The sequence below is a fragment of the Haliotis cracherodii genome, unplaced genomic scaffold (assembly GCF_022045235.1).
Source record: "Haliotis cracherodii isolate W230 unplaced genomic scaffold, xgHalCrac1.p SCAF_2, whole genome shotgun sequence".
NCBI lineage: Eukaryota > Metazoa > Mollusca > Gastropoda > Lepetellida > Haliotidae > Haliotis > Haliotis cracherodii.
In genome coordinates, this window is record NW_027266275.1 from 74945169 (window position 1) to 74956024 (window position 10856).

The 10856-nt window shown below is 41.2% G+C and overlaps 1 pseudogene; it reads right to left on the reverse strand.

Annotated features, from left to right (window-relative positions):
* Positions 1 to 5546: 5546 nt before the first annotated feature.
* LOC139469634 (high-affinity choline transporter 1-like) lies at positions 5547 to 10294 on the reverse strand (annotated as a pseudogene).
* Positions 10295 to 10856: the final 562 nt, after the last annotated feature.

The following is a 10856-nucleotide window of genomic DNA, read 5'->3' on the forward strand; positions in this document are numbered from 1 at the left end:
ATGAACTTTGAACATGGAATAAAATCAATTCTGAAAACACATTTTGTGCTTTCAGACTTGCGGATGTTATTATGTATTCAATGCGCAGATATTTCATTAGAATCCGTCGGGTTTACTCAATAACATCCGAAAATCTGAAAACACTTATTGTGTATCCACACAGTAACATGCAAACTTTACTAATTAGTACTCGAGTGGTAGTCGAACCCTCCTGGTTGGCAGAATGAGAAAAAATACAATTAAATCGAAGTTGTTCTGATACATGAAACCAACGCAGTTAGTATATAATTAAAGTGATAACCATTTCGCACGAAATGGCACGTTTTAAAAATAGGAATTGAGAAAAATTACATACTTATCAAGAAAATTGTTCATTTCGGGATACAAACCAATCGAATAACGTTTTTCAACCAGCATAGATTGCAGGACACGGACAAGCAAAACTCTGTTGAGTTTTTGAGTATTCATATGGTATTGACCCGTGAAGATTGCGGGGTAGAATAGGTCTTCAGCAACTCATGCTTGCCGTAAAAGGTGACTATGCTTGTCGTAAAAGGGGACTAACGGTATCGGATGGTCAGGCTTGCTGACTTGGTTGATGCATGTCATCGATCCCAATTGCGTGGAGACCGCCTCCGTGGTCTTGTGGTAGAGCGTCCGCCCGGAGAGTGGAAGGTCCGGGGTTCGATCCCCGGCCGCGTCATACCAAAAGACGTTAAAAGATGGTACTTGTTGTTACCCTGTCTATCGCTCGGCATTAAGGGGCTAAAACAAGGGCTGGTCGGCTCGGAGTCAGTATACTGTGTCTGAGTGGGGTATTCATGTTAAACTGCGGCATGGTATCTCAGTGAGCTAGCACTATAAATTGGCATCAGTCCGGACTAGTACAAGCAGCCACACAAACACACACACGTACATGCACGTCGCTATATAAGTGCAATAATTTTGGACGCGACTTTAAACCCAATTTCACCTCACCTCACCTCACCAATTGCGTGGATCGATGCTCATGATATTAATCACTGTATTGTCTGAACTCTATTATTTACAGACCGCCGTCACAAAGCTGGAGTATTGCTGAGTGCGGCGTTAAACAACAAACCAACCAACCAAATCATATGGTATTAATTCCACTTGTCTCAAATACTTTCTGTGACTATTAAGAAAGTCCTTCCTTGAAGGTATTAAGGATAATGGTTAATCGTTGAGACAGGGATTTGGTGGTACAGTTGCTTGACCCAGAAATACATCTCTCTTTGTAAGGTTTTTTATGAAACGTTGGCATCCAGTACAAAAGGGGAATCGACATTTATTCAGCTTTTGGAGTCAAGCCAAAAGTTGATGGTACTGATGTTTGGGCAGATTTCTTCCTCAGTTAAAATACTAACTTTATATGTAGCATTATTTGATCTGTCACTTATACCAAGTTCTTTGATCAAACAAATAATGAATTGATAGTATAAGAGTCCTTGTCAGAAGGAACAACTACAAACTTTTCATGTTGAACAGCCAGACTGTTTCCCCTTTTTCAGTTTGTGCATTCCACCAATGTCAACAGCACGCACTGACTTAAAGCCACTCTGAAAGAGAATCAACAGGTTCCTCTTCTCTTTTGGCCCATTTGTTTGGCATATGCTTCGACAGCATCCATACTAATAAAACAATTGTTGTTCAATTCCCTTCATAAATCCTTTATTGAAAATGAATATCATGTTCTCATTAATTGCCCAAGATATGCTCAAATTATCTAACATCCTTATCATTAATGTCATCAACAGATAAAAATATTATAATATCTATTGGAAAATGTTTGCTGATAATTAGGTGTATAAGAGCAGAACCTTTGGTTGTTTAAGCATAAGTATTTGACTGTATTTATTTATACACATTACACGTGTCAATGCTACATACATAGCATACCTACATGCATGCAGGTTCTATAACATGTATATATTTTTGTATTATGGGCTTGAGGCCTAATTACTGAATACATCTTGTCTTGTCATGTGGACTTCCATTAAATATGATGTGCAAGCCAGTAAATTCTGTCTCAATACCCACATGAATCACCCTGTTATCTGTTATACCAATTGTTTGCAATTTGAAAGGCCTACCCTTTTCAATGTCAATGAATACTTACAGAATGTAATTCTGATTGAACTATTTTCTGAGATTCTGCTGTCTGTAGTGTACGAGCGACCTTTTCAAAACCCAGAATGAGTACTGGATAAGAGCTGATAGTTTCAAAGGGTTGGTGATTATTCTTTGCATAATTTTACATCCACAACACAACAGCTGTGTACTGTACTGGAAGTGGGGAGGGGGGTCTTGGAGCGTCCTGGGTTTGGTACAGGTATATTTTTTACATATCTCTTTGCCTTACGAATAAAACGAGAATCCCAGTACATATTCAAAAGATCGCGAATAACGCGAATAACGCGAATAATTTTTAAACATCTCACAACACAAGTTATCTGCTCCTGGAGATGTTAGCTGTAGAATTTGCCCCTTTAACCTCATCATGTGTAAACGGTGTATTTATATCTGAATTAACATCAGCCAAAGCCCATGAATCAGTAACATCTAGAAATCATAAGGTTTTCTGAACTGCTTACATTCTTAAACCGCCATACCAACCACTTAGTGTTCATCAGTTATGCCAACATAAGAAATGGAAAATCTGTTATGTGTGCCACAGTAATTACAAGCGCCAAAATCCTTTAAGAAATCTCTTCAAAAGTCGATTATTTTGTTCGTTCAATTTTTGCTTTAGTTGGTAGCATTTAACCCCCCAAAACGATGAAAGAACAAATTAATCGACAAATTAACCGTTTTTCGCGGGGATTTCTTGAAGGGATTTGATGCTTTTATTTTTATCTGATTCAGATTTACTGTTGTCACCGAATGTATATTTGCATCTGTTGTTTTTCAAGATGTGTGAACATAATTCATTAACTATTAGGGATATTGTAACGAGTCAAGGGTGAACATATATCACTACTTAACGATACTTTCTAGATTGAGTAGTATAAAATGAAGGCTCACAAATGATCACACCTTTGCAAAAATGTCAAATGTACAGATTAACCATCGTTAGATTGGGTCGTCAGAATCTGGTGTATTCTGGGTGTACGTTTAGGGTTAAGAGCAGGAACAATTGCACAACTCATCAGCGATGCAGCAACACTGGACGCCCAGCGAACATCAACAGTACCACCGACAACACCATCTCCGGCTACAGAGACAATGATCACATCGTGTGGATGGGAGTCAGATAAAAGTTGACGAGTTCTTAGCCAACATGAAGATGAAATTCTAAGATGCCAACCAGTTTGTGCTATTTACCAGGAAGAGTTATCAGGTGTGTTATGAACATATATATGCTCGTCAAAAAACATTAGGGAACACGGATATTTTGTAGCACTGTTCATTCGATTCCTTTTAAATTTGGTAAAGGGCCTCCTGATCGGCGGCTAACGTACTGATATTGAAGACTACCCTTACTCAAGTGACTTCATGACCAGAACAAAGAATTTGAGACATAATGGACTCGTCAACGTTCATTTTGACCAGCACTGATTTTCATGGAAATTTTTGTTGTAACCTCCTCCTCACAGCTGCCGTAAAAATGGAGATCGTGCATTTGCTCACTTATTCTCCTGAAGCACGAGCCACAAGAAATTTTTGTGCGAAATTTGGGTTGATAAAGGCAGATCGCTATGAAACTGCATCACTGTGTTCAACATGCCACAACGTCGACACCTCACGATTGAAGAACGAACCAGAGATATAGGTGGCTAAATGAGAATGTTTCACAGCGGGAAGCTGCTCGAAGGTTAAATGTTAGTCCATCCGTCATTTGCAGAATACGTCAGCGATTCCAACAAACACAGACAGTATGTGATAGACCAAGGTCAGGACGCCCTCGTGTGACAACAGGAAGAGAAGACCGGTGCGTCGTTGTTGAAGCATTGAGGAGAACAGTCACAGCAAACCATCTTCGAAGGCAACTGAGGGCTGCTACAGGAACAAATGTCAGGGACCAAACCATAAGAAACCATATGAGGGAAAGAAACATCAGGCCCCGACGTCAAGCCGTTAGACCGCTTCTTCTTCCGCGTCACAGAGCAGCCAGAGACGCATGGGCACGGCAACACCGACAGTGGACAAGACAACAGTGGACAGCAGTTCTTTCTTCTGACGAATCTCGGTTCTCACTGCAGCATAATGACGGTCGTGTTCTTGTCTACATACGGCGTGTGGAACGTTTTGCTGACGTCAACGTCCGTGAGCAAAATCGATTTGGTGGCGGTAGTGTCATGGTGTGGACCGCCTTCTCATTTCATCACAGAACCAATCTGTACGTCATCAACGGGAATTTGAATGCTTTTCGCTACAGGGATGTGATTCTGAGACCAATGGTGATTTCTTGTCTTCATCGAATAGGCCCACGGGCGGTTTTCCAGGATGACAACGCTAGACCTCATCGTGCACGCATAGTCACTGACTTTCTGGGACAAAACAATGTTACTCGCATGGAATGGCCAGCATATTCTCCTCATATGGCACCCATTGAACACGTATGGGATCTGTTAACGAGACGTGTTAGGGAGAACCACCCCCCACCTCAAGATCTGCACCAGCTTGCTCAATGGCTGAGTTTGGAGTGGCATGCTTTCCCACAGAACACACTACAGATATTAGTGACATCCATGAGGCGTCGTTGTGTTGCATGTGTGGCTGCTAGGGGACACACTCGTTACTGACTTTTCTCTCATGGCCTGGATTTCCAATTTTGACCCAAGTGACATTATTGACATCAACACTTGTTCACGTTATGAAATGTAGTGGATTGTTCATGATTCTTTCTTACTGTATACTCGGTCATTATTGAATTTACTACACATGTCTTCATCTTCTGTTCGTTTTTTTATTTTAAGTGCAAACATATCAGTGTTCCCTAACTTCTTTTGAGTAGTATACAAGAAAATATATATTGTATTTTATGAGGTTAAATGTCATAAACGTGGGGATACAAATTCTTCCATTCCACACGAAATAAGTTTATTCATATAGAACATTTCTAAGTAATACTCAGACCTGAGTCCACTTCAGTATGCCGACTGCAGCTCTCAGATTATTGGTCTAATTACATTGCTGGAGTAAAATGTATATTGATGTGTATATGAAAGGAATTGATGTTTTTGGTTAAGGACATAAAAGAATATAACGAACCCATAAGGTTATGTTTTAGAGATTATAACAATCCACTGCTTCCATATGTTAAGCAATAGGAGCCGGCATTCGGAGAACTCCCTCCGAGGCGCACTACACACAGAGAAACACCAGGGAACAAGTAGATTCAAAGTACAGAGGTCAGCATCAAGTTAAATACAGATAGGAAAACAGCTCTCCGAAACTGTCAGTGGGTTCTTAAGGGTTACATGTAATTATGAATAACAGCGAGTGAGTTAGTAAGTTAACACCAGTTTTTGGATAATAAATCACATTATGTTGTTGTACACCAAAAATGTAATCGATTTTAATTACTGCATATAGTTATCCCCAAGTTTCATCTTTTCATTCTGTGCCTAATCCAGGTCTCTGTTTCCATCATGACGTTCATTCATCATCAGATTTTCTCTTCGCTCTTTGGACCTTTCGGCGTCCTCTTCTCTCTTCATCACATTAAACACATCCCATCTGGTTGACAGCCACCCTCGCCGGAACACAAGCCTTGTGAACGCTGACACAGATATGATGGCCACAAAGTTGACTATCATCGTTAGGGTCTTGAAAGGAAACAATTGGCCATCAGCTTCTGTGTAAAAGGGGAAATGAATAAAAGCTGGAATTCCAAGCAGGGCGTCCCCAGCGGCCACTCTCAGAAAGAGGCTGAGGGCGTAACCGGTGAGCGCGCCGTAGGTGTTGGTGAACCCGATCCAGAGAACGCAGGTGAATGGGGGGAAGAGGATGACGTACACTAGGTCAGAACATAAGTAGAACAGTCCATAAACTGACTTCACCAGGATGGCAAGGACGCACGACAACGTACCAGTCACCACTATGCCAACTCTCAAGACCCACATCACTTCTCGGTCGCTGGCCTAAGAATGAGATCCATATTGACTATTAGAAAGCAATAATAAATATAGTGATATTTTTCAAATGCATTAATGACATTCTCAGGATGTTTCAGTGACCTGATTCAGTAATAACAACCTCTCCACCGTTTCTTGTTATATCAATAATTTCTTACAATACGTGCGATTTTATTTTTGTAGAGACGCATTTTCTAACCCACCTGTGGACGTAGGACATCTTTGTAGATATTCTTAGCAAAGACGGTTCCACTTGCAAGGACAGAGGAGTCGGCAGATGACATGACAGCAGCAGCCACCACACCAAGTCCCAACACTGCCACCGGAAGTGGACACAGGTAGTTGAACACCATGGGAAGGATAAAACTGTGGTATTCAGTAGGTATTCCTAACCTGCTGCTGCCCCGACTATTCAGATAGCTGCTGGCGGTATGGCAAAAAGTAGGCTACAAAACGATGATACAATGGAACTTGTACGAGCAACACTGGGCGTTTTGCAAGCCAACACCCTCTGGTAAAAAACCTGCATAAAGGATTAAAAGTCCACATTAACACAAGCAGATACAAAATATAGATATGCCCTTGGTATCCTCATCATAATGATTATCCCATATCATATCATGTTATGTATAGCCTTATATCAAGGTGAAAAGGTCAGATATTCAGATCGTATTCATATAGGTGGATGCAACAGGATGATAAGTTTGTCTTAGAACAAAGCAAGTAAGATAAATACCTGCCAAGCTAGACCTCCAAAGATGAGCTGACAACAGAGGTCTGCATATATACCAATCATGTTTGTAGGCAGCTCTCCCAGCCACGTGTCCTGGACTCGTGAGAGGTCGACAGATGGGTGGAAGAAGGAAAAGGGACATGCCACGATCTGAAATATATACAACACCCTCAAATAAGCGAGTTGAGAATCTATCGTTGTGAACGGTTAACGTGAGGATCAGATCCAGGTGACAGAAAGTGAGTGAAACTATGTAAAAATGTATGTTGTTGGCAGCTGGTTATTTTTTAGCTTGATACATCATATGCTACTCACAAAACTCCACCCTTGGACAATAAATTTACGTTAAATGAATGACAGTAATACTTAAAGATGAATTTATAACCAAGTTACCGACGAAGTGTGTTTTCAGATTGAAGTGAAAGCTCTCTGGTGCCACATTGTAATTACTTACAACAATGTATCGACATTGTAAACACTGAGGGGATATGAAGGTAATGAGGCAAGTGGTGTGGATTTGGGGGGTTTCTTGAGCTTACTGATGAAATATATTAACTGTCAACACCTGCTTGATTTTCTTATGACGTCCATCACAAACCATCATTCTCTGCCAGTCCCCAAAACAAAGCGTATACAACCCACGTAGCCTGTATTTATTCGTAACGTTGAACCACTGTGCCCTACACTATGCTGTTGACTGAACAGACCTATATCTCATCATGAGGCAAAGTCAAATGTTTCTTGGCGATATCAGATTCATGATGTAATGTCTTCAAGTAATATCCTTACCAGTCCCACGCAAAGACAAATGAGCTGGATGACATCAGTGTAGGCCACAGAGTACAGTCCTCCGATGAAGGTGTAGAACACGGCCACACAAGTGGACACGATGATGGACAAGACGGGGTCCAGATCCAGGATAAGGGACATGGTGGACCCTTTGATGTAGCACACAGGTTAAGGTCAGTAAGGTCTCGAGCTCGAGAGTTTAACCAAAGTAGTAAAATAAAACGTTCACGCCAGAGAATAAACAGTCTCAATTATCCATCAGAACAGAATCCATGGCAAAATAACATTGACAATTATGCTGATGGATCACTGAAAATAAGTCATGACACCCGGCAATGTTCAATATATCCTTAGAAAATGCGTCTAAACAGCTATGGTAGACACCAAAACCACTCACTAACCTGGTGGGATTTGTTTTTTAATTAAATTGTCATAGATATACCTAAGGCTGACAAGATAGCGGCTGACCAGAAGACATCCCCCATCAGCTGCGGGAAGAAGAGAAGACTTCCGGCACGATCTCCCAACTTTGCCTGGATGGGGTCGAACATAGTGACATATCCTCCTCTTCTCATCTTAGGCGCGTAAAACACTCCAGCTGAGAAATTATATGTATGTATACAGTTGTGAGACAGTTTAAATACACTCACCTGAACAATTTAAATGTTGAAATTTCATCAACTTTGCATGTTTAAAAATCTATTCTTTTTTTTCTAAAAAAAGCCCTTAATGTTTGCTCTGCTCATTAAACATGTTTGTCACACTCAATAATTACACATAATGAATGGTATTAGTCAAGGGCCAAAATGAAAGTACAAGATCCACGACAAATGCGACTGTTCATTCGTTCATCAAATAATTACGTTTCTGTATATTTTCACTGTGTATTGTTAATTGAAATCCCCTTACCAACTCCAATGGAAATGGAATACAGAATGGGAGCATTGGTCCAGATGAGGCCGCTGAATGCCATGGCTTCCGCTGTACCATTGATGTAGCCTCCTCCGATGTTGGTGGCTGTAGAAGTGCGAACATTCATCACCATGATTCATGTATAATCATGTAATATAGTAAAATAATCGTATTTAGCGTAACTTAATGTTGACCGTCCAGTAATGCAGATGAGTGAACTACTTTGTTTTCAAGAGCAATCTGATAAAAGTAAGGTTGCATGTGAGAACATTTGCACAATACCTACCCCAAAAAAATCTGAAATGATGACCCCTACGATTTTTTTCTGCACAACATAGATTTTTGCCAGGACATCCAAAATGCACAGTGCACAACTGGTTGCTGATATAAAACCTGAGACAATAAGAAGAGTTATGTCCAGGAAAAGTAACCTCTTAAAAAAAATCTGACCCCAGCTACCAGAATCTCATATCACAATTTATGTTTATGTTTGAATTTTGTGATAGCTAGTGTATGCATGTACCCTTTTACATAACGATCAATTAGTACTTTGCACGTGACTGTCAGAGTAACAGTTGTTCCTGCAGGTGAATGTCATGGTAAAAGTAGTTCCTGTACGTGACTGTCAGGGTAACAGTTGTTCCTGCAGGTGACTGTCAGGGTAATGGTAGTTCATGCACGTGTCTGTCAGGGTAATGGTAGTTCCTGCACGTGAATGTCAGGGTTATGGTAGTTCCTGCACGTGAATGTTAAGGTAATAGTAGTTCCTGCAGGTGACTGTCAAGGTAATGGTAATTCCTGCACGTGACTGTCAGAGGAATAGTAGTTCCTGCACGTGACTGTCAGGGTAATAGTAGTTCCTGCACGTGAATGTCAAGGTATTAGTAGTTCCTGCACGTGACTGTCAGGGTAATAGTAGTTCCTGTACGCGATTGTCAAGGTAATGGTAGTTCCTGCAGGTGACTGTTAAGGTAATAGTAGTTCCTGCAGGTGACTGTCAGGGTAATAGTAGTTCCTGCACGTGAATGTCATGGTAATAGTAGTTCCTGCACGTGAATGTCAGGGTAATGGTAGTTCCTGCAGGTGACTGTCAGGGTAATAGTAGTCCCTGCAGGTGACTGTCAGGGTAATGGTTATTCCTGCACGTGACTGTCAGAGTAATAGTAGTTCCTGCACGTGACTGTCAGAGTAATAGTAGTTCCTGCATTTGACTGTTAAGGTAATAGTAATTCCTGCACGTGACTGTTTAGGTAATAGTAGTTCCTGCAGGTGACTGTCAGGGCAAAAGTAGTTCCTGCACGTGAATGTCAAGGTAATAGTAGTTCCTGCACGTGAATGTCAGGGTAAAAGTAGTTCCTGCACGTGACTGTCAAGGTAATAGTAGTTTCTGCACGTGACTGTCAAGGTACTCGTAATAGTGGTCCCTGCACGTGACTGTCAGGATAACAGTAATACCTACAAGAGGCTGTCCTGACCATTGCAGAACCTACTTGTAACTGTAAGGGCAATGGTTGTACTTGGGAGGGATCATCATGGACACCTTTGTACCGACTTGCAGTTCGTACCTGCCTAACTATAGTTAGCTTTGGTCCTTACCCGTAATGGTAAAGAACGACAGCCATAATCCGATGTTTCTATTGGCCACGAACGAGTTTTCGGCACTGCTACTTCTGCTTTTCCTGGCGGCGATAATGCCGATGACGAGGATGAGGATGTAGAACACGATGACGGAGATGAGTCCGGGAATGTTCACGGCCATGATGACGTACACGATGTCTTGGCGTAGTACACGTGCACACTTCTAGTTGAAGCTGGAAATGTTTCTCTCTGAGATTGCATCTCATTTGGTCAACATTGCCATGCCTTCTACAAGATCATCCTAGCTTATACTCATGTTCAACACAGAATACGGAGTTGTGCAAGCTCCGCACTCTAATACCACGAACCTGTAAACGTACACGTGGCAACTCCTCACACTATTACACTGCTCCCTACACATGATACATAGAATAGCATATACAAAACGTCAACGCCAGAGAATATTCAGTGTAGATTATCTGCCGAAATAGATTTCAAAACACTCACAATTAACACACACCAACCACTGTGTCACGTCCACACAAGTCTCTTTCGTGTCGTACAGTGCCACTCGTCTTCAGCTGAAAACGACAGTATTCAGATATAGACAACAGATTAGGTATGTATGGAGGGTTATTCTATCAATTCGTTCTTGATTTTGAATAATATCTGTAAGGTTAGTCACAAATCTGGCCCCCTTACGACTAACATATCTGGCCTATTCGCCAGTGTGTAAATACGAA